The sequence below is a fragment of the Cetorhinus maximus genome, chromosome 10, assembly GCF_964194155.1.
Source record: "Cetorhinus maximus chromosome 10, sCetMax3.hap1.1, whole genome shotgun sequence".
NCBI classification, from domain to species: Eukaryota; Metazoa; Chordata; class Chondrichthyes; order Lamniformes; family Cetorhinidae; genus Cetorhinus; species Cetorhinus maximus.
Window position 1 is genome coordinate 51,095,737 of NC_135888.1, and position 22,331 is coordinate 51,118,067.

General features: G+C 43.7%; 1 protein-coding gene across 8 annotated transcripts in view; it reads left to right on the forward strand.

The window, feature by feature from the left end:
• Positions 1–3,829: 3,829 nt before the first annotated feature.
• The window catches only part of exd3 (exonuclease 3'-5' domain containing 3), a 567,474-nt gene continuing 548,972 nt past the window's right edge, over positions 3,830–22,331 (forward strand). For 6 of the 8 annotated variants that reach the window (XM_078550475.1, XM_078550483.1, XM_078550478.1 and 3 more), the window contains exons 1-2: positions 3,860–3,984; positions 4,967–5,042. The gene's annotated coding sequence lies outside the window, so the exon portion shown is untranslated. Of the gene's footprint in view, positions 3,985–4,966; positions 5,043–22,331 lie in introns of all 8 variants that reach the window. The other 2 variants (XM_078550476.1, XM_078550481.1) reach the window with 1 other exon arrangement.

Sequence of the window (22,331 nt, forward strand, 5' to 3'; positions counted from 1 at the left end):
GTGATACTTATTGATACTGGCGGTGGGTTGTAGAGCTAGGAGCTATTGATTGTGAATAAATCTAAAACTGGGTAAGTATTGACTTCTAGTCTCCTCCTTGACCAACTGGCTGTCAGGGGTTTAACATGTGGCCGCAGACACTCCTGTCTTTCCCCAGACTATAGAGCCCCAATCACTATTGCTTTCCCAATGTTCCTCCTGCCCCTGTGTACAGCTGAGCCAGTTGTAGTGTCATGGACTTAATTGTAGCTGTACTCCCCAGAGGAAACATCATTCTCACCAGTACTCAGAGTTGAATACTGGCTGGAGGGTGAGATGCACTTAGGGGATGCCAGCACTACCTGCCTGATCCTCTCTGACTGTCTGGCAGTCACTCACTCTCCCTTTGCCTATTTATTCCAAATGCTGTGGGGTAACCATCACTACAAACCTGGCATCCACAAAACTCTCAGTGTCACTGAGCTTGTGCTCCTCCAGCTGTCAACATTCCTGCCCATGTGCTTGACCATGACAAAAGAAGTGTCCTGGGGTCATACCTTAAATTTGCTGGTTTGCTTAATTGTCCATTTTGGCAGGAAGAATAAAAAAGGAGCTTTTATCTAAATAGTGAGAGATTGCACAGCTCAAATGCAGGCTAGTATGCAGGTACAGCAAGTAATTAGGAAAGCTAATAGAATGTTACTGTTTATTGCAAGGGCAATTGAATATTAAAGTAGGGAGGTTATGCTTCAGTTGTACAGGGCACTAGTGAGACCACGTCTGGAGTACTGTGTACAGTATCAGTCTCCTTATTTAAGGAAGGGTATAAAGGCATTGGAAGCAGTTCAGAGAAGACACAACTGAGATGCCCAGCCACACTTCTTTTTATTGGGCTGCTAATAAAGTTAATACAAAAATAAGATTTAAAACCCTGTTGGATGAATTGAGGGCGTTGATTAACACATGGGAATATGATATTGTTGCTATCACAGAGGCATGGTCGAGGAAAGAGCAGGACTGGCAGCTCAGTATTCCAGGGTATAGAATCTTCAGGTATGATGGGGGGTGGAGTGGGGTTGTAAAAGAGCAGGTGGCATTGCACTATTGATCAAGGAGTCAATTACTGCATTAAGGAGAGATCCTGAAATGAGGCCATATGGGTAGAATTTAAAAACAAAAAGGGGGCAATCAATTTGCTGGGAGTGTACTATAGGCCTCCAAACAGTCAGGGGGAGATAGAGGATCAGATATGTAGGCAAATCTCAGAGAAGTGTAAAAATAATAGGGTAATAATAGCAGGGGATTTCAACTTCCCAAATATTAACTGGGATAGTCTTAGTGTGAAAGGCTTAGAGGGGGCGGAATTCTTAAAGTGCATCCAGGAGAGCTTTTTGAGCCAGCATGTATAGAGCCCTACAAGAGAAAGGGCAGTACTAGAGCTAATCGTAGGGAATGAAGCTGGGCAAGTGGTATAAGTGTCAGTGGGGGAGCATTTCGAGCATAGTGACTATAACTCTGTAAGATTTAAGGAAAAGGACAAAGATGGACCGGAAATAAAGATCCTGAATTGGGGAAAGACTGATTTCAACATGATTAGGCAGGATCCGGCCAAAGTGGACTGGGAGCAGCTACTTGTAGGAAAGTCTACATCAGACCAGTGGGAGTCATTCAAAAAGGAAATTGTGAGAGTTCAGGGCCAACATGTTCCTGTAAAGGTGAAGGGTGGGTCCAACAAGTCCAGGGAACCTTGGATGTCAAGGGATATAGAGGATTGGATAAGGGAAAAAAAACGGAGGCTTATGGCAGATACAGAGGGCTGAAAACAGCGGAAGCCCTAGAGGAGTATAGAAAGTGTAGGGGGGAACTTAAAAAGGAAATCAGGAGAGTGAAGAAGGGGTATGGATAAACACTGGTGGGCGAGATAAAGGAAAATCCCAAGGCATTTTATAAATATATTAAGGGCAAGAGGATAACCAGGGAAAGAGTAGGGCCCATTAGGGATCAAAGTGGCAATCTGTGCGTGGAGCTGGAGGATGTAGGTGAGGTTTTGAATGATTCCTTTTCATCTGTGTTCATTACAGAGAAGGACGATATAGGCATAGAAATCAGGGAAGAGGACTGTGATATACTTGAACAAATTAGCATTGAAAGGGATGAGGAATTAGTGGTTTTAGCAGGCTTAAAAGTGGATAAATCCCCAGGCCCAGATGAGATGTATCACAGACTGCTATGTGAGGCAAGGGAGGAGGTTGCAGAGGCTCTGACACTAATTTTCAAATCCTCTCTGGCCACAGGAGAGGTGCCAGAGGACTGGAGGATAGTGAATGTGGTACCATTATTCAAGAAGGGTAGTAGGGATAAACCAGGTAATTACAGGCCCCTGAGTCTAACACCAGTGGTAGGGAAACTATTGGAAAAAAAATCTGAGGGACAGGATTAATCTCCACTTGTAGAGGCTGGGATTAATCAGGGATAGTCAGCATGGATTTGTCAGGGGGAGATCCTGTCTAACAAATTTGATTGAATTTTTTGAGGAGGTGACTAGTTGTGTAGATGAGGGTAGTGCAGTTGATGTACTCTACAGTAAGGCTTCAGCAAGGCTTTTGACAAGGTCTTGCATGGGACAATGGTCAAGAAGGTAAGAGTCCATGGGATCCAGGGCAATTTGGCAAATTGGATCCAAAATTGGCTTAGTGGCAGGAGGCAGAGGGTGATGGTCGAAGTTTGTTCTTGCGATTGGAAGCAAGTGGTGTACCGCAGGGATTAGTGCTGGGACCCTTGCTGTTGTACTGTACATTAATGATTTAGACGTGAATATAGGAGGTATGATCAGTAAGTTCGCAGGTAACACGAAAATTGGTGAAGTCGTAAATAGTGAGGAGGAAAGCTTTAGATTACAGGACGATATAGATGGACTGGTAAGATGGGCAGAGCAGAGGCAAATGGAATTTAATCCTGAGAAGTGTGAGGTCATGCATTTTGGGAGGACTAACACGACAAGGGAATTCACAATGAATGGTAGGGCCCTAGGAAGTACAAAGGGTCAGAGGGACCTTGTTGTACATGTCCATAGATCCCTGAAGGCAGCAGCACAGCTAGATAAGGTGGTTAAGAAGGCATATGGGATACTTGCCGAGGCATAGAATATAAGAGCAGGGAGGTTATGTTGGAGCTGTGTAAATCGCTAGTTTGGTCACAGCTGGAGTACTGTGTGCAGTTCTGATTGCTACACCATTGATGTGATTGCACTGGAGAGGGTGCAGAAGAGATTCAACAGGATATTGCCTGGGCTGGAGTGTTTCAGCTATGAAGAGAGACTGGTTAAGCTAGGGTTGTTGTCCTTAGAGCAGAGAAGGCTGAGAGGGGGCCTGATAGAGGTACACAAAATTATGAGGGGCATAGATAGGAAGAAACTTATCCTCTTAGCAGAGCTGTCAATAACCAGGGGGCATAGATTTAAGGTAAGGGGCAGGAAGTTTAGAGGGGATTTGAGGAAACATTTTTTCACCCAGAGGGTGGTGGGAATCTGGAACACACGGCTTGAGGGGGTGGTAGAGGCAGGAACCCTCACAACATTTAAGAAGTATTTAGATGAGCACTTCAAACACCATAGCATATAGGGCTATGGGCCAGGTGCTGGAAAATGGGATCAGAATAGATTCGTGCTTGATGGCTGGCACTGACACGATGGGCCTGTTTCTGTGCTGTGTAACTCTATCACTCTCTATGACTCACCACCATGGCGGACGCAGACACGGTGATCAGCCCTCATCAACATTGCGGCCAAAGAGTTCGAAAACGGCCCTCACCAACATGGCGGTCAAAGAGCCCTCACCAACATGGCGGCCGGAGAGGTCTTTAACGGCAGTAAAACGGAAATGGGGCACAGGGTGCGCGAGTCGGTGAGAGAAGTTGTTCCGGTGGGTTGATCTCTCGTTACTAAAGAAGAGGGTCGCCAGGTTCCAGCGAATTAAACTGTCCAATAGAGGCACGGATACAGCTCAGGTTTATTCCCCATCTTTTTAACATGTATTCACCACAAAATGAATGGTTTGTACTTTGATGTGAACAGGAAAATGTCCCAGGACTTCACCTTTCAGTTAGTTAATGTGAGGGGTCCCACATAGATGAATTAATCTACCTCAGTGAGAGAGTCAGTGTGTGTGGGAGTGTACCCCAGTGAGAGAGTCAGTGTGTGTGGGAGTGTACCCCAGTGAGAGAGTCAGTGTGTGTGGGAGTGTACCCCAGTGAGAGAGTCAGTGTGTGTGGGAGTGTACCCCAGTGAGAGAGTCAGTGTGTGTGGGAGTGTACCCCAGTGAGAGAGTCAGTGTGTGTGGGAGTGTACCCCAGTGAGAGAGTCAGTGTGTGTGGGAGTGTACCCCAGTGAGAGAGTCAGTGTGTGTGGGAGTGTACCCCAGTGAGAGAGTCAGTGTGTGTGGGAGTGTACCCCAGTGAGAGAGTCAGTGTGTGTGGGAGTGTATCCCAGTGAGAGAGTCAGTGTGTGTGGGAGTGTACCCCAGTGAGAGAGTCAGTGTGTGTGGGAGTGTACCCCAGTGAGAGAGTCAGTGTGTGTGGGAGTGTACCCCAGTGAGAGAGTCAGTGTGTGTGGGAGTGTACCCCAGTGAGAGAGTCAGTGTGTGTGGGACTGTACCCCAGTGAGAGAGTCAGTGTGTGTGGGTGACCAGGGGTTTTGTGGGGTTGTGAAATCTCTGGGCAGCTGTCGGCCATGTCACTTTCCTGGAGTTATGTGTGAGGTCTCCGTGAGAAAACCTGGGGACTGTGATTCTTTGGAGTTGTTTCCACATAGCCCTTACATTCAATCTCCCTCTCGGTACAAGAAACCTTTCCCTGCTGGAGTATTGTGATCTTCGACCTGTTGTTGCAATCGCTGTGTACAGTGTTGGCAAATAAGTGGGTGTAGTGTTGGCTCGAGTTGAGGCTTCTGTTGCTGTGGTTTTCTGCTCACACTGTATATGTACTCTTGCAGGTCCGTGGCCTCACATTTAATGAACTCGGAGTTCTTGAGGGACAAACAACAACAGGGTCTCTAACCAGCTGCAAAAGTGAGTGTTTCTGGTGACTGCATATAACCCATCCCAGAGCTGCAATGCACAAGGTCTAGGCCACTGCTGGAAGGGTGGGGCGACGGGGCTGGGGGGATGAATGCGGGACAGAGGGGCCTTTTGAGAGGTAGGGAGACCCCAGAAACCTCAGTTCTTCCCTATTCTGTCATTCTGAAATGGAGTTGTGATTTGATGCTGAACCAGCAGTGAGAGTGGCAGAATTCCTTGTTCTGAGAGTGCAGCTTATGTGACCTCCAGCGGCTGATCACTCTGATCTTATATAACGACCTCTCCTAGTGAGGAGTGACTCCCACTGGAAGAGTGAGTCGCTGCATACTTCGTATTTCACATCTCAGGCTTCACACACCCGCTGTACAGATTTCTTCAGACTTGCTGCTGATGGGCCTGAGTCACACAGTTGTCAAAGGTCACCTGCTGTGCCAAGTGGGGGAGCAGATCACATGACAATATCACTTGCTCAACCAATGACATCTTTAATTTTTGGTGGCAAAATCCATTTGCTGTTGCAAAATAATTGAATTGCTTTGTGTAAACCTGAAGTTTGGAACATTTGCCCCGAGTCACTTTCTAATTTGAACATTAATAAATTCAGAAGGTATTGGAAAAATGCAACAGCTCTGGCAGCATCGCTGGAGGAGAAACAGAGTTAACATGTCCAGTTGAATATGACTCATTAGAATTAACCTGTACATTGTTCTTTGGATTTTTTTCCAATTCTTAGGTGTATCACAGTAATCATGGGGGATTTCAATCTGCGTACAGGCTGGGTAAATCTAATGAGCACTAATGCTGTGGAGGATGAGTTTCTGGACCGTGTTAGGGATGGTTTTCCAGAGCAGTATGTTGAGGAACTAGCTAGAGAACAGGCAATTTTAGATCTAGTCTTATGTAATGAGAACAGGCTAATCAATAATCTTGTTGTGAAAGTAACTTTAGGGATTTGATAGAATTTTACATTATGTTTGAAAGTGAGGTAGTTCAATCTGAAGCCAGGGTGTTAAGTTTGAACAAAGGAAATTATGAAGGTATGAGGGGTAAATTGGCGAGGTGGGTTGGCAAATACATTAAAAAGGCATTATGGTACACAGGCAATGGATGGTCTTCAAGAATTATTGCATAGCTTACAGCAATAACATTCCTTCAAGGCACAAATTTCAAAACGAAAAGTTTTGGCTAACAAAGGAAATTAATGATTGTATAAGATTAAAAGAAAAGGCCTATAAAGTTGCCAGAAATAGTAGCAAACCTGAGGATTGGGCGGATTTTAGAATACAGCAAAAGTGGACCAAGAAATTGATAATGAAAGGGGGAATAGAATATGAATGTAAAGTAGCAAAAAATGGACTGTAAAAGCTTCTTTAAGTATGTAAAAAGGAGGCGTGTGGCTAAGACGTGGGTTCATTACAGGCAGTCAGGGGAATTTATAATGGGGAATAGAGAAATGCCAGAGAAGCTAAATGATCACTTTGTGCCTTTCTTCACTGAGGAAGATGCAAGAAATCTCCCAGAATTAGAGATCCAAGGGACTTGGGGAGAATGAGGAACTGAAGAAAATTAGTAAAAGTAAGAAGGTTGTATTGGAGAAATTAATGGGATTGAAGGCTGATAAGTCCCTGAAACCTGATATTCCACATCCCAGAGGGTTGAAAGAGGTGGCTAAGGAGATAATTGATGCATTGGTGATCTTCCAAAATTCTATAGATTCTGGAATGGTTCCTGCAGATTGGAAGGTAGCAAATGTCACCCCACTGTTTAAGAAGGGAGGGAGAGAGAAAACAGGGAACTACAGACCTGTTAGCCTCACATCAATAGTAGGGAAAATGCTAGAATCTATTATAAAGGATGTGATAAATGGACAATGAGAAAAAATGATCTGATTGGGCATAGTCAACAAGGATTTATGAATGGGAAATCATGTTTGATGAACCTGTTGGGAGTTTTTTGAGGTTGTTACTAACAGAATTGATAAAGGGGAGTTGGTGGACATAGTATACTTGGGTTTTCAGAAGGCTTTTGATAAAGTTCCCCCCCACAGAAGGTTGATTAGCAAAATTAAAGCACATGGGAAAGGGGGTAATATACTGGCATGGATTAAGGATTGGTTAACAGGCAAAAAACAGACAGTAGGAATAAATGGGTCATTCTTGTGTTGGCAGGCTGTGACTAGTGGGGTACTACAAGGATCAGTACTTGAGCCCCAACTATTCACAATATATATCAATGACTTGGATGTGGGGACCAAATGTAATATTTCCAAGTTTGTGGGTGACACAAAGCTACATGGAATGCGTGTTGTGAAGGAGATACAAAGGGGCTTCAAGAGGATTTGGACAGACTTTGTCAGTGGGCAAGAACATGGCAGATGGAATAAAAAGTGGGATAATGTGAGGTTATCCACTTTGGTAGGAGCAACAGGTGCACGGAGTATTCCTTAAATGTTGGGAGATTGGAAAGTGTAACTCTTTGTTAAATTCGACTCTAGATGTACAAAGGAACCTTGGTGTCCTTGTCCATAAGTCACTGAAAGCTAACATGCAGGTGCAGCAAGCAATTAAGGCTAATGGTATGTTAGCCTTTATCACAAGAGGATTTGAGTACAGGAGTAGTGAAATCTTGCTTCAATTCTATGGAACCTTGGTTAGATCACACCTGGAGTACTGATGCAGTTTTGGTCCCCTTACCTTAGGAAGGATATTGTTGCCATAGAGGGAGTGCAACGAAGGTTCACCAGACTTGTTCCTGGGATGGCAGGATTGTCTATGAAAAGAGATTGGGAAAACAGCCTGTATTCTCTAGAGTTTCAAAGAATGAGAGGTGATCTCTTTGAAACCTACAAAATAATTAAAGGAATAGACAGGGTAGATGCAGGTAAGATGTTTCCCCTGGCTGGGGAGTCTAGAACCAGGGGACACAATTTCAAAATAGGGGGGAATCCACTTAGGACCGAGATTAAGAGAAAACATTTTACTCGGAGGGTTGTGAATCTTTGGAATTCTCTACTCCAGAGGACAGAAGCTCAATCATTGAGTATGTTTAAAGTAGAAACTGACAGATTTCTAAATATCAATGATGTAAAAGGATATGGGGATAGTGTGGGGAAAAAAGCATTGAAGTGGATGATCAGCCATGATCGTATTGAATGGTGGAGTAGGCTCGATAGGCTGAATGGTCTCCTCCTAACCCTCCTCCTGCTCCTATGTTCCTAAAAATGTCAGACAACCAATGCTAGTCCGAGTGAATTTAATCAATGAGTATTTTCTTATTGGCAGTGAGACTGGAGGATTCCCCCTCATTCTAGCTGCTTTGAGTAACTCACAACAAAGATACATTCCATTGAGAATGAACGACTCCATGAGAACGATGCACCATCCATGTTTAACTAAGGAAGTGAAGCCTGGTATCAAACGGAAAGGAAAGGCTTACAATGCTGTGAGGATTTAAGATTGGCCAGAAAATTGAGAATATTTTAGAAAGCAGTAAAGGATGACCCAAAAAAAAAGGATAGAGGGAGAAATTGGAGAATGAGAGAAAACTAGCAAGAAATATAAAAACAATAAAAGCTTCTACAAGCATATCAAAAGGAAAAGAGTAGCCAAAGTATCATAATTACAAGCAGTGCCCAATCAGATCGAGAGGATAAATTTAGAATTAAATAACAAAGGTCAGTAACACTGTTTGAAATTTTGAGTAAATGAAAATCGAAGGTTTCTAGATTACCAGGGCAGTAAAACATTTCAGTTACCCTACCTATATTTAATTGACATCTGCTGAAGAGAAGCAGCTGTTTGGGGAGTCTTTATTTTTTTTAAGTAGTAAAATGTATTATCTAATAAATAAAGGAATGGCAGGGCAGCTCGGATCCATGGAATGCAAATCCTAGACTCCAGGGTGCTTCCTGTGTCCTGTATAATCACGTGCAGAAAGTGTCGTCAACTGCAGCCACTCGGGCTCCTGGTTTTGGAGCTTGAGCAGCAGCTGGCGTCACTGTGGCACTCTGAGGTTGACAGCTTCATGGACAGCAAGTTTATAGATGTGATCACCCCACAGTTTAATTGTATACAGTGAGAGGGGGAATGGGTGACCACCAAGCAGTCAAGAAATAGGTAGGTAATGCAGGAGTCCCCTGAGTACATCTCACTCTCCAACCAGTACTCATTTCTGAATACCGATGAGAGTGATGGTTCATCTGGGGAGTGCAGCCAGAGCCCAGTCCATGTCCATCCAAGTCCAAGCTCAGCTGTACAGTGGGCTACAAGAAGACCGGAAGACCAGTAGTGACAGGAGATTTGATAGTTAGGGGAATAGACAGGTGTTTCTGCAGCTGAAGTGAATCCACGATAACGTGTTGCCTTTCTGGTGCCAGGGTCAAGGATGTCACTGAGTGCCTGCAGAGCACCCTGAGTGGAGAGGGTGAACAGTCGTGGCCACATTTAAGGTGGAGATGAGGAGGAATTTCTCTGAGGGTCATTAGTCTTTGGAATTTTCTTCCCCATGGAGCAGTGGAGGCTGGGTCATTGAATGTATTCAGGGCCGAGTTAGATTTTTGATCTTCAAGGGAGTTCGGGATCACGGGGGTGGGGCAACAGGAAAGTGGAGCTAAGGTCACAATCTTATTAAAAGGTGGAGCAGGCCCGAGGGGCTGAGTGACCTACTTTTGCTCCTATTTCTTATGATTATAATGTCAAGGCCTGTGTAAAGAAACAAATATTACTCCTCTCAGCCCCTGCATTACAAATTAAATGTCAGTTTGTGTTTTATATTGGCTAAAACAATTTTTCTAAGGTGTGGTGCCCAGAACTGCTCACTTTACTCCAGGTGTGGTCTAACCAAGGCTTTGTATAGCTGAAGCATGACCTTATATTCCAGCCCTCTAGATATAAAGGCCAGCATTCCATTTGCCTCTGATTATTTTCTGTGTCTGTTCATGATGTTTGAATACATGACATTTTAATGATCTATGTAACTAAGTCTCTTTGGACCGCCAGTGTATCTAGCTTTTCACCATTTATCTAAGACTCTGTTCTACCCTTTTCAGGTCCAAAGGGGATGATTTCACATTTGCCGATATTGAAATCAATTTGTCACAGTTTTACCGATTCACTTAATCTATGAATACCTCTTTGTAATTTTATTTCATCTATATTGCTTATAATACGGCCTATATATGTGTCATCTGCAAATTTGAAAATGTGGCTCTGTCTCAAAGTCATTAAGAAATACAGTGAATAGTTGAGGCTCCAACATAGATCCTCCTGAGCCACCGTTAGAGAGTGCACTGGTACAGAGTGGAATTACTGTGTGATTGCTGCACGAGAGGGCTGAGTTTTGAAAACATCCAAGAGTGACATCACAGGAGAAACATAAATTCATTGGTTGGTGAGAAACTGCTGTTAGGGAGGGTCTTCAAGTAGCTGAAAATTTTAAAAAATGCATTCTTTTCAAAAGGAGCTACTTAGATTTCAGTAAGAAACACAAGCAATAGGGAAGTAAAGTTAAGCCAAGGCCAGGTAAAATAAAGTAGTATAAGTAAACCAAAGTAAAATAAAGTTAACATAAGTGAAGTAAATTGAAGACATAGCAGGACAGCTTAGTTGTGTGGAATGTGTGTCCTGTAATATGTGGGAAGCTGTGGATGCTGCCAGTGTCCTCTGGCCACGTGCAGAAAGTGTCACCAGCTGCAGAACCTTGAGCTCCGGGCTTTGGAGCTCGAGCAGCGGCTGGAGTCACTATGCCACATCCACGAGGCTGAGAGCTACGTGGATAGCATGTTCAGAGAGGTGGTCACACCGCAACTTAGGAGCCTGGAGGCAGAAAGAAAATAGGTAACCGATAAGCAGCCCAAGAGAACTAGGCAGGTAGCGCAGGAGTCCCCTGGGATCCTGCTTGTCACAAATTTTGTTTTGGATACTGGGGAAGTCATTGGTTCCTTGGAGGAATGCAGTCAGAGGCAGTTTTGTGGCACCACAGGTGTCTCTGCTGTACAGGAGGGGAGGAAGAAGCGGGGAAGAGCAGTAGTAATAGGGGATTTGTTAGTTAGGGGAACAAACAGGCATATCTGTGGCCGTAGACACGATTCCAGGACAGTATGTGCCTTCCTGATGGCAGAGTTAAGGATGTCACGGAGTGGCTACAGGACATTCTTCTGGGGGAGGGTGATCAGTCAGAGGCTCCACCTTGGTACCAATGACTTAGGTAGGAAAGGGGATGAGGTCCTGAAAGCAGATTTAAGGCAGCTAGGAAGGGGATTGAAAAGCAGGACCTCAAAAGCAGTAATCTCAGAATTACTCGCAGCCCCACATGCAGGTTAGTATAGAAATAGGAGAATTGAGCGAATAAACACGTGGCTGGAAAGCTGGTGTAGGAGGAAGGGCATCAGATTTCTGAGGCATTGGGACCGGTTCTGGGGAAGGTGAGACCTGTACAAGCTGGACGGTCTACACCTGCACAGGACTGGGATGAATATCCTCGCAGGGAGATTTGCTAGTGCTGTTGCGGGGAGTTTAAATTAGATTGGCAAGGGGATGGGAACCAGAGGGCAAATTCAGAACAGGGAATTAGAGATGGAGAATTAGTGAGTGACTTTGAAAGACAGAAAAAGCACAGGTTAAAAAGCACAGGAATTTGGCAGTGTTAAAAGGTATGTATGTAAATACAAGGAGTATAGTAAATAAAGCCAATGAGCTGAAGACACAGATAGATGCATGGCAGCATGATATCAGTGCTATAACGGAAACTTGGCTTAAACAGGGGCCAAAATTACAACTCAACATTCCTGAAGAGAGTTTTCAGGCAGGATAGAGAGGAGAATAAAAAAGGGCAGTTTTGGTTGAAGAAATAATTACAGAAGGGATGATATACTAAATGAGGCCATATGGGTTGAGCTCAGAAATAAAGGGGGTAGCCACACTACTAGGAGAGTTCTATAGACCCCCAAATAGTGCAAGGGAGTTAGAAGAGCAAATATATAGGAAAATTTCTCAGTGCAAAATTAATAGGGTAGCATTCATTGGAAACTTCAACTACCCTAATATCAATTGTGAACAGTGTGAAGGGCTCAAAATTTTTGAACTGCATTCAAGAGAGCTTTTTTAGCCAGCACATAACATGCCCACGAGAGGAGGCGCAATTCTAGATTTAGTATTAGGAAATGAAGCTGGGCAAGTGGATGAAGTAGCAGTGGGGGACCATTTCGAGATAGTGACCATAATACAGTTAGATTTAGCACCATTTTGGAAAAGGACAAAGATAGAACAGGCATAAAAGTGCCAAATTGGGAGGAGACAAATTTTACAAAACTGAGAGGTGAACTGGCAAGAATGGGCTGGATACAGCTATTAGAAGGAAAAACTGTCAAATCAGTGTGAGGCATTCAAAAGCAAGATTCTATGGGCACAGTGTTGAAATTTCCCCACAAAGGAAAAGGGGGGTACTGCCAAATCTGGAGCACCCTGGTTATCCAGAAGCATACAGGCCAAGATGAAGTCGAAAAAGAAAGCTTATGACAGTCACAAAAAAGCTTAATACTGTAGAAAGCCTGGAGGAGTATAGAAAGTACAGGGATGAAGTAAAAATGGAAATTAGGAAAGCAAAGAGGATATGAAAAAATATTGGCAGGTAAAATCAAAGAAAACCTAAAGATGTTTTCCAAGTGCATTAAGAACAAGAGAATAACTAAGGGAAGGCTGGACGTGTCAGATGTAGATAGTAACTTGTGGGTTGATGTTGAAGATGTGGGCAGGGTTCTCAATGAGTACTTGTCTCAGTCTCCGCTAAGGAGAGTGGTGATGCAGGCATTCTAGTTAAGGAGGAGGGATGTGAAATATTAGATACAATAAGCATAGTGAGAGAGGAAGTACTGGCGGTACTGGCATTCTTTTAAAGTGAATAAATCACCAGGGCCTGATGGATTGTACCCCAGTTTGTTAAAGGAAGCCAGGGAGGAAATAGCAGATGCTCTGATGATCATTTTACAATCCTCACTAGATACAGAGGATCGGAGGTCTGCAAACGTTGTACCAATATTTTAAAAGGATGCGCAGGATAGGCCATAAAATTATAGGCAGGTCAGTCTGACTTCGGTGGTGGGCAAATTATTGGAAACAATTCTGAGAGACAGGATAAACTGTCACTTAGAAAGGCATGGGTTGATCAGGGATAGTCAGCATGGTTGTTAGGGGAAAATCGTGTCTTACTAACTTAATAGAATTTTTTGAGGAAGTAACAAGGAAGATTAATGAGGGTAGTGCAGTGGATGTTGTCTACGTGGATTTCAGTAAGGCATTTGACAAGGTCCCACATGGCATACTGGTCAGGAAAATGAGATCTCATGGGATACAGGGGAAGGTGGCAGATTGTGTTCAAAATTGGCTCAGTGACAGGAAATAAAGGGTAATGGTTGATGGATGTTTTTGAGATGAAAAAACGGTTTCCAGTGGTGTTCCACAGAGCTCAGTGTTGGGGCCCTTGCTGTTTGTTGCATATATTAATGAGTTGGACTTAAATGAGGGAGGCATGATTAGAAAATTTGCAGATGACACAAAAATTGGCCATGTAGTTAATAGTGAAGAAGATAGCTGTTGTCACCAGAATGATATCAATGGTTTGGTTGAGTGGGCAGAGAAGTGGCAGATGGAATTCAATCCAGAAAAGTGTGAGGTAATGCATTTGGGGAGGACAAACAAAACAAGGGACAACACAATAAATGGGAGGATATTTGGAGGGGTAGAGGAAGTGAGATGACACGATATGTGTCAATATGATATGATATACGATATGACGGATGACATGAAAATTGGTGGGGTTGTAAATAGTGAGGAGGATAGCCTTATATTACAGGATGATATAGACGGGCTGGTCAGATGGGCTGATCAGTGGAAAATGGAATTTAATCTGGATAAGTGTGAGGTGAAGCACTTGAGCAGGACAAACAAGGCACGGGAATACACGATGAATGGTAGGACCCTGGGAAGTACCAAGCATCAGAGGGACGATATAGGTATAGAAACCAGGGAGGGGGTCTGTTATATTCTTGAACAAATTAGCATTGAGAAGGAGGAGGTATTAGTGGTTTTAGCAGGCTTAAAAGTGGATAAATCCCCAGGCCCAGGTGAGATGTACCCCAGGTTGCTGTGGGAGGCAAGGGAGAAGATTGCAGGGGCCCTGACATAAATTTTCAAATCCTCTCTGGTCACAGGAGAGGTGCCAGGGGACTGGAGGGCAGCTAATGTGGTACCATTATTCAAGAAGGGTGGGAGGGATAAACCCACCCAGGGACTATAGGCCAGTGAGTCTAACATCTGTGGTAGGGAAACTTTTGGAAGAAATTCTGAAGGACAGAATTAATCTCTACTTGGGGAGGCAAGGATTAATCAAGGATAGCCAGCATGGCTTTGTTAGGGGAAGATCATGTCCAACAAATTTGATTGAATTTTTCGAGAAGGTGACCAGGGGGTGTAGATGAGGGTAGTGCAGTTGATGTGATCTACCTGGACTTCATTAAGGCTTTTGACAAGGTCTCACATGGGAGAATGGTCAAGAAGAGCTCATGTGATCCAGGGCAATTTGGCAAATTGGATCCAAAATTGGCTTAGTGGCGAGAGGCAGAGGGTGATGGTCGAAGGTTGTTTTTGTGATTGGAAGCCTGTGACCAGTGGTGTACCACAGGGTTCGGTGCTGGGCCCCTTGCTGTTTATAGTGTACATTTATGACCTAGACATGAATGTAGGAGGCATGATCAGTAGGTTTGCAGATGACACGAAAATTGGTGGTGTGGTAAATAGCGAGGAGGAAAGCCTTAGACTACAGGACGATATAGACGGGCTGGTCAGATGGGCAGAACAGTGGCAAATGGAATTTAGTCCTGAAAAGTGTGAGGTGATGCATTTTGGGAGGACTAACAAGGCAAGGGAGTACACAGTGAATGGTAGGACCCTGGGAAGTACAGAGGATCAGAGGGACCTTGGTGTGCAAATCCATAGATCCTTGAAGGCAGGTAGATAAGATGATTAAGAAGGCATATGGGATACTTGCCTTTATTAGCCTAGGCATAGAATATAAGAGCAGGGAGGTTATGTTGGAGCTGTATAAAGCATTAATTAGGCCACATCTGGGGAGATGGTGGCATAATGGTATTGTCACTAGACTGGTAATCCAGATCCCAGTATAATACTCTGGGGACATGGGTTCGAATCCCATCAGATGATGGAGTTTGAATTCAATAAAAAGAAATCTGGAATTAAGTTTAATGATGAACATCTGGTTCATTAATGCCCCTTTAGGGAAGGAAATCTGCTGTCCTTACCTGGTCTGGTATTGTAATCCACAGTAATGTGGTTGACTCTTAAATGCCCTAGGATGGGTAATAAATGCTGGTCTAGCCAGCCATGCCCACGTCCTGTGAACTTTATCACCACATTATAGGAAGGATGTGATTGCACTGGAGAGGGTGCAGAGGAGATTCACCAGGATGTTGCCTGGCCTGGGTTGGAGCATTTCAGCTATGGAGAGAGGCAAGATAGGCTGGGTTGTTTTCCTTAGAGCAGAGAAGGCTGAGGTGGGAACCTGATTGAGATGTACAAAATTATGAGGGGGGGTAGATAGGAAGAAACTTTTCCCCTTGGTGGAGGGGTCAATAACCAAGAGACATAGATTTAATGTAAGGAGGTGGGGGGGGAGTAAAAGAGGAGGTGGTGTCACAATATTGATCAAGGAGTCAATTAATATAGTAAGGAGGGATGATATCTTAGAAGGTTCCTCGAATGAGGCCATATGGGTAGGACTTAAAAACAAAAAGGGGGCAATCACATTGCTGGGAGTGTACTATGGACCCCCAAACAATCAGGGAGAGATAGAGGGGCAGATATGTAAGCAAATCTCAGAGAAGTGTAAAAATAACAGAGTGATAATAGGGGATTTCAACTTCCCCAATATTAACTGGGATAGACAAAGTGTGAAAAGCTTAGAGGGGGCAGAATTCTTAAAATGTATCCAGGAGAGCTTTTTAAGCCAGCACATAGAAAGTCCGACAAGAGAGGGGGTGGTGCTGGACCTAGTTTTAGGGAACAAAGCCAGGCAAGTGGTAGAAGTGTCAGTGGGGGAGCATTTCGGTGATAGTGACCATGACTCGGTAAGATTTAAGGTAGTTATGAAAAAGGACAAAGATGGACTAGAAATAAAGATTGTGAATTAGGGGAAGGCCGATTTTAATATGATAAGACAAGATCTGGTCAAAGTGGACTGGGAGCAGCTACTTGTAGGAAAATCTACATCGGAGCAGTGGGAGTCATTCAAAAAGGAAATAGTGAGAGTGCAGGGCCAACATGTTCCCGTAAAGGTGAAGGGTGGGACCAATAAGCCCAGAGAACCCTGGATGTCGAGGAATGTACAGGATTGGATAAGGGAAAAAAAGGAAGCTTATGGTAGATACCGAGGGCTCAAACCAACGGAAGCCCTAAAGGAGCATAGAAAGTGCAGGGGGTTACTTAAAAAAGAAATTAGGAGAGTGAAGAAGGAGCATGAAAAAACACTGGCGGGGAAAATAAAGGAAAATCCAAAGGCGCTTTATAAGTATATTAGGGGCAAGAAGATAGCCAGGGAAAGAGTTGGGCCCATTAGAGACCAAAATGGCAATCTGCGTGAGGAGCCAGAAGACATAGGTGAAGTTTTAAATGAGTACTTTGCATCTGTATTCACTATAGAGAAGGACGATGTAGGTATAGAAACCAGGGAGGGGGTCTGTGATATTCTTGAACAAATTAGCATTGAGAAGGAGGAGGTATTAGCGGTTTTAGCAGGCTTATAAGTGGATAAATCCCCAGGCCCAGGTGAGATATACTCCAGGTTGCTGTGGGAGGCAAGGGAGAAGATTGCAGGGGCCCTGACATAAATTTTCAAATCCTCTCTGGTCACAGGAGAGGTGCCAGGGGACTGGAGGGCAGCTAATGTGGCACCATTATTCAAGAAGGGTGGGAGGGATAAACCCACCCAGGGACTATAGGCCAGTGAGTCTAACATCTGTGGAAGGGAAACTTTTGGAAGAAATTCTGAAGGACAGAGTTAATCTCTACTTGGGGAGGCAAGGATTAATCAAGGATAGCCAGCATGGCTTTATCAGGGGAAGATCATGTCCAACAAATTTGTTTGAATTTTTCGAGAAGGTGACTAGGGGGTGTAGATGAGGGTAGTGTAGTTGATGTAGTCTACCTGGACTTCATTAAGGCTTTTGACAAGGTCTCACATGGGAGAATGGTCAAGAAGAGCTCATGTGATCCAGGGCAATTTGGCAAATTGGATCCAAAATTGGCTTAGTGGCAAGAGGCAGAGGGTGATGGTCGAAGGTTGTTTTTGTGACTGGAAGCCTGTGACCAGTGGTGTACCATAGGGTTCGGTGCTGGGCCCCTTGCTGTTTATAGTGTACATTTATGACCTAGACATGAATGTAGGAGGCATGATCAGTAAGTTTAGGCCACAGCTAGAGTATTGTGTGCAGTTCTGGAATCTGCATTATAGGAAGGATGTGATTGGACTAGAGAGAGTGCAAAGGAGATTTACCAGAATGTTGCCTGGGCTGGAGAGTTTTATTTATGAGGAGAGATTGGATAGACTGGGGTTATTTTCCTTGGAGCAGAGGAGATTGAGGGGGGACATGATTGAGGTGTATAAAATTGAGGGGCATAGATAGGGTAGACAGGAAGGAACTTTTCCCCTTGGTGGAGGGATCTATAACCAAGGGCATAGATTTAAGGTAAGGGGCAGGAGGTTTAGGGAGAATGTGAGGAAGAATTTTTTCACTCAGAGGGTGATGGGAATCTGGAACTCACTGCCTGAAAGGGTGGTAGAGGCAGAAACCCTCATAACATTGAAGAAGTATTTGGATGTGCACTTGCGATGCCATGGCATACATGGCTATGGGTCTAGTGCTGGAAAATGGGATTAGAATAGTTAGGTACTTGTTTGACCAGTGCAGACTTGATGGGCCAAAGGGCCTTTTTCTACACTGTAGACCTCTATGACTCCACATTCTCTGACCTTATTCATTAGTCTGTTATTGGGCATCTTGTCAAAGGCCTTTTGAAAATCCAGATGAATTACAAGTACTACGTTACCACCGTTCTCAAAAAATTTATTAAGGTTGATCAAGCAAGATTTTCCCTTTTGAAATTTATGCTATTTATTAGTCTGTTTTTTAAATAGCAAATAGAAATTTGCTGACTAATTCTCTAGGCATGTTCTGTCCCCCTTAAATATAGGAATTACTTTATCTAGCCATGAGTCCTCTGGTACTACACCTTTTCTAACGAATTATTAAATATGTGTAGTGATGTCTCTGCTATCCCCTCCCTAGATTCTTTCAGAGTGAGTGTGGATGCAATCTACCCCACCCAGAGGTTTACCCTCAGAATTTGTTTAATTTATTCAATACGTCCCTGTTTTTATTTTAAATGCACTTATCTCATTGGCCACTTCATTATTCAATGTAATTTTCACCTATTCTATCACCCTCGTACATACCATAGCAAAATAATGATTTTTTATTTTTGCCATCTCCCTATTGTTACCCCATTATCTTATTCTACCCCTTAATAGCCCTATTGCATGGCAACCAGTAAAATATTTTACTGTATGTTTTATGTTCCCTGTTAGTTTGATTTCATAGTTTCTCTGCCTTCCTAATTGTTTTTTTGATTTCTCTTCTAATCTCTTCATTTTCTCTTATCCTGTACTCCTCTGCTGTCTAGATAGTTAATTTTTCCTAACCCTCAGTTCTTCCCTGATGTCTTTGGCCATCCATAGAGTCCCATTAGTGTTTAGTTTGTTCTCTCCAGTTAGTGGGATATTTTTCCTGCACTCTGATCACCATTTTAAATGTTTCTCATTGCTATTCTACATCATCGTTTGACAATATTATTGTTCTTTTTATTTTCCAAAGTTCTATTCTCAGCGCTTCAACATCATCTTTTCTCCAATCTATTAACTTGGTTTTAGTCATACTTATGTCGTCCTCTATTATCATCTTAAAGTATATTATGTTAACTATTAACTACATATTCCCTTTTACTTATCTTATCTACTCTGGTTCATTTCCAATTACATGTGGTGAAACACCACCACCTGGAAGTTCCCCTCCAAGTCACTCATCATCCTGACTTAGAAATATATTGCTGTTCCTTCACTGTCGCTGGGGGTAAAAATCCTGGAACTCCCTCACTGTGGGTGTACCTACACTACATGGACTGCAATGATCCAAGAAGGCAGCTCATCACCACCTACTCAAGGGCTGTATATGCTGGCCTAGCCAGCAAAGCCCACATCCCATGAATGAATTAAAAAGAACTAGATGCAATAGCGAATTTTTCCTCATCAAAAAGCAGGCTAATGCAGATGCTGGAAATCTGAAATAGGAACAGAAAATGCTGGAAATACTTGGCAGGTTATGGCAACATCTGTGGAGAGAAACAGAGTTCATGATTCAGGTCTGTGATCTTCCATCAGAACTGCTTAATTCTCCTGATCTGTCTGCTCCTTTGCCATGTTCAATGTGCCTCAGGCAGTAATCCAGCAATTATTACCCTTGAGGTCCAGCTTTTTAATTTGGAGCCTAACTCCTGATGCTCTTTCAGCAAGCCCTCCTCCCTGTTTCTACCTATATCGTTTGCTCTGACCTGGACAGCAACTGGATTTATCCCCCCCACCCTTCCAAGTTCAACTCCAGCTGCCATGAGATACCCCTTATCCTGGCATCGGGTGGGCAACACGCTCTTTGGGTTTCTTATTTTTGGCTGCAGGATACACTATCTATCCCCCTAATTATTGAGTCCCCTATTACTATCGCATTTCTATCCTGGTCTTTGCTTGGCGACAGACTTCTGAGCCATGCTGTGTTGGTCGGCATTGTGACTGTCCTGTCTGGAGTCTTTCACCTTTTCCTCACAGATAGTGAATACATTGTACCTTTTGGACAGGACCAGTGTCTGTGGGACCTCCTTCTCAACCTCAATCTCTGCCAACTAGCTCCCTCCAGTCACATTCTTCCTTTCCTCTGGGATGTGACTGTATTCTGAATAAAACTGTTCAGAAGCTCCTACCTGTCCCTGATATGTCAGAGTGTCTCCAACTCAGTGACTGAGCTGGGGAGATTCAAAATGGAGGTAGCTGCTGCAGATGTGTTTGTTTGGGATGGTCTCACCTCAAACTCCCACATTCCACAGTCCAGACATACAACACTACTCTGCTATAACTAATTACATTAATTAAGACTAAGATAAAGTCTTTATTCAACAATTAATTCCAATGCACTCAATTCTGCAATCATCCTTGCTGACCTGCAATGTTACTGCATATCTAATCGTCAGCGAGCCAGTGGAAGCAATAATGTATTGAACAGGAAGACAGTTTTTTTTCAAAGCGCATGATTCAGTTGATAGGAAAAGGCCTGGTTCTAGGCTGGTGTCTATTCTGCGAATCAGCAATGAGATGTGCTGGTGAACAGTACAGTTGTGTGACCTGAAGGTTCCACCTGAGGCAGAAACCCGGGTTCACAAGAAGTAGGAAGGGATGCAAGTGAAGGTGGCTGGACTCAGTCAACCCTGTCTGTGCCCACTGTGAGCTTGTGGACCCCCAGAAGTTTGAACCCTTCACAGGGGATGGCGACGAGGGGACCTCCTGTGAAAGGAGATGTCTGGTGACCTCCTCACAATGAGTGAATGCAGTGTGTCACCAGAACTGTTGGTGCTTGGTGCTGTCCCAGTTGGAGGGTGAGTGCCTGACATACCCTCACTTTGGTACACTATGCCCTGGGCCCAGCCAGGCTGGTGTTGGGGGTGGGGGAACACTCTGGGTACAGCTTGAATACTAGTGTTAAAAAAACAGACATGGTGGAAAACAAAGAAAAATCAGAAAGTCTGGAATCTGAAGGATTTTTCAGTATGTTAAGGAGGAAGAGCAATGTTCACTTGGATTATTTATTTAATGAGCTGTCCAGCACACACACACTTTGTAGTTTACATAGTTACAACAGAGGCATTGCATGTCCTCCTTTGTACTTTTGGTGCAATCTTGCCTCAACTATTGATCTATTGCGAACATGGCCAGAAACCAAGAACATTTACTGTCCAATTTTCATCACTACATTCTATGGGTGCTGGCCCTCTCCCTGGGATACTGCTGCAACCCTCTCAACACTATACTGAAATGCCAGTGTTGGTTATGCAGTCAAATGCTGGAATGGTGTTGAATGCACAATCTCTGACCCAGCAATGAGAGCACCACCTGAGTCAGATGACGATAGGGTGTCGGGCAGTCAGAATATAACTACAATTTAATATTAACCATCTTCATAGGACAATAGTAATGAAATGCACAAATTCAAGTGCTTATGAAGGAAACAAGGAGGCCTCAAAAACCCTCCCAAGAACAATGCATTTATATAGCATCTTTAATGTAGTAAAACATTTCAAGATGCTGCACAGTCTTAATCGAACAAAACGGGGATGAGACAAGAAAAACGTTGCTGACCAAAGGCTTGTAAAAGAAATGAGTTTTAAGGAGAGTTACAAAGAAGGAGAGGGTGGTGGTGAAGTTGAAGGATTTATGGAGGGAATTATAAATCACAGGACCTAGACAGGTGGAATTACAGCTGTGAAGGAAAGGGAGAAGGATGCACAAGAGGTTAGCATTGAAGGAATGGAGAGTTTGGATGTGAAGCAAATTATAGGACTGGAGGAAATTAGAGTTAGGGAGGGGGGAGGCCATGAAAGATTTTAAAATAAGGATGAGAATTTTAAAGTGGAGGCAGTGGGGAGCCAGGAGCTAATGCAGGTCCATAAGGACAGACACGATGGGTGAGCAGGTCTTGGTTCTCGGTCAGGATACTGACAGCAAAGTTCTGGGTGAACTGAAGTTAGGGAGGTTAGAAGAGGAGATCCAGCAGGAGAACATTGGAACAGCTCCATTGGTGCTGAATCTTTTTGAGATGTATGTAGTGAGAACATTTTACAGGCTATTAACTATCGAGAGCTAACATTTCCCACCTTGCAGTGTTGAAAATTATGAAATGATAAAGTTCACCATTCTTGATAAGTTCCTGAGCTTCCATAACAGGGAGGAATCTTGCATGCAAACAGTCAGTCCTTGGCTGAAGCCTTGAGGTGTGGGTGGGTTGGATACTCTGGGGACCTATTTGATTTATATTGGCGATCAGGGAGTATTTCTATAAGCTTACTCATTGGTTCTTTAGTGGGTGGGTACAGCCCATAAAGGGTACATGGGGTG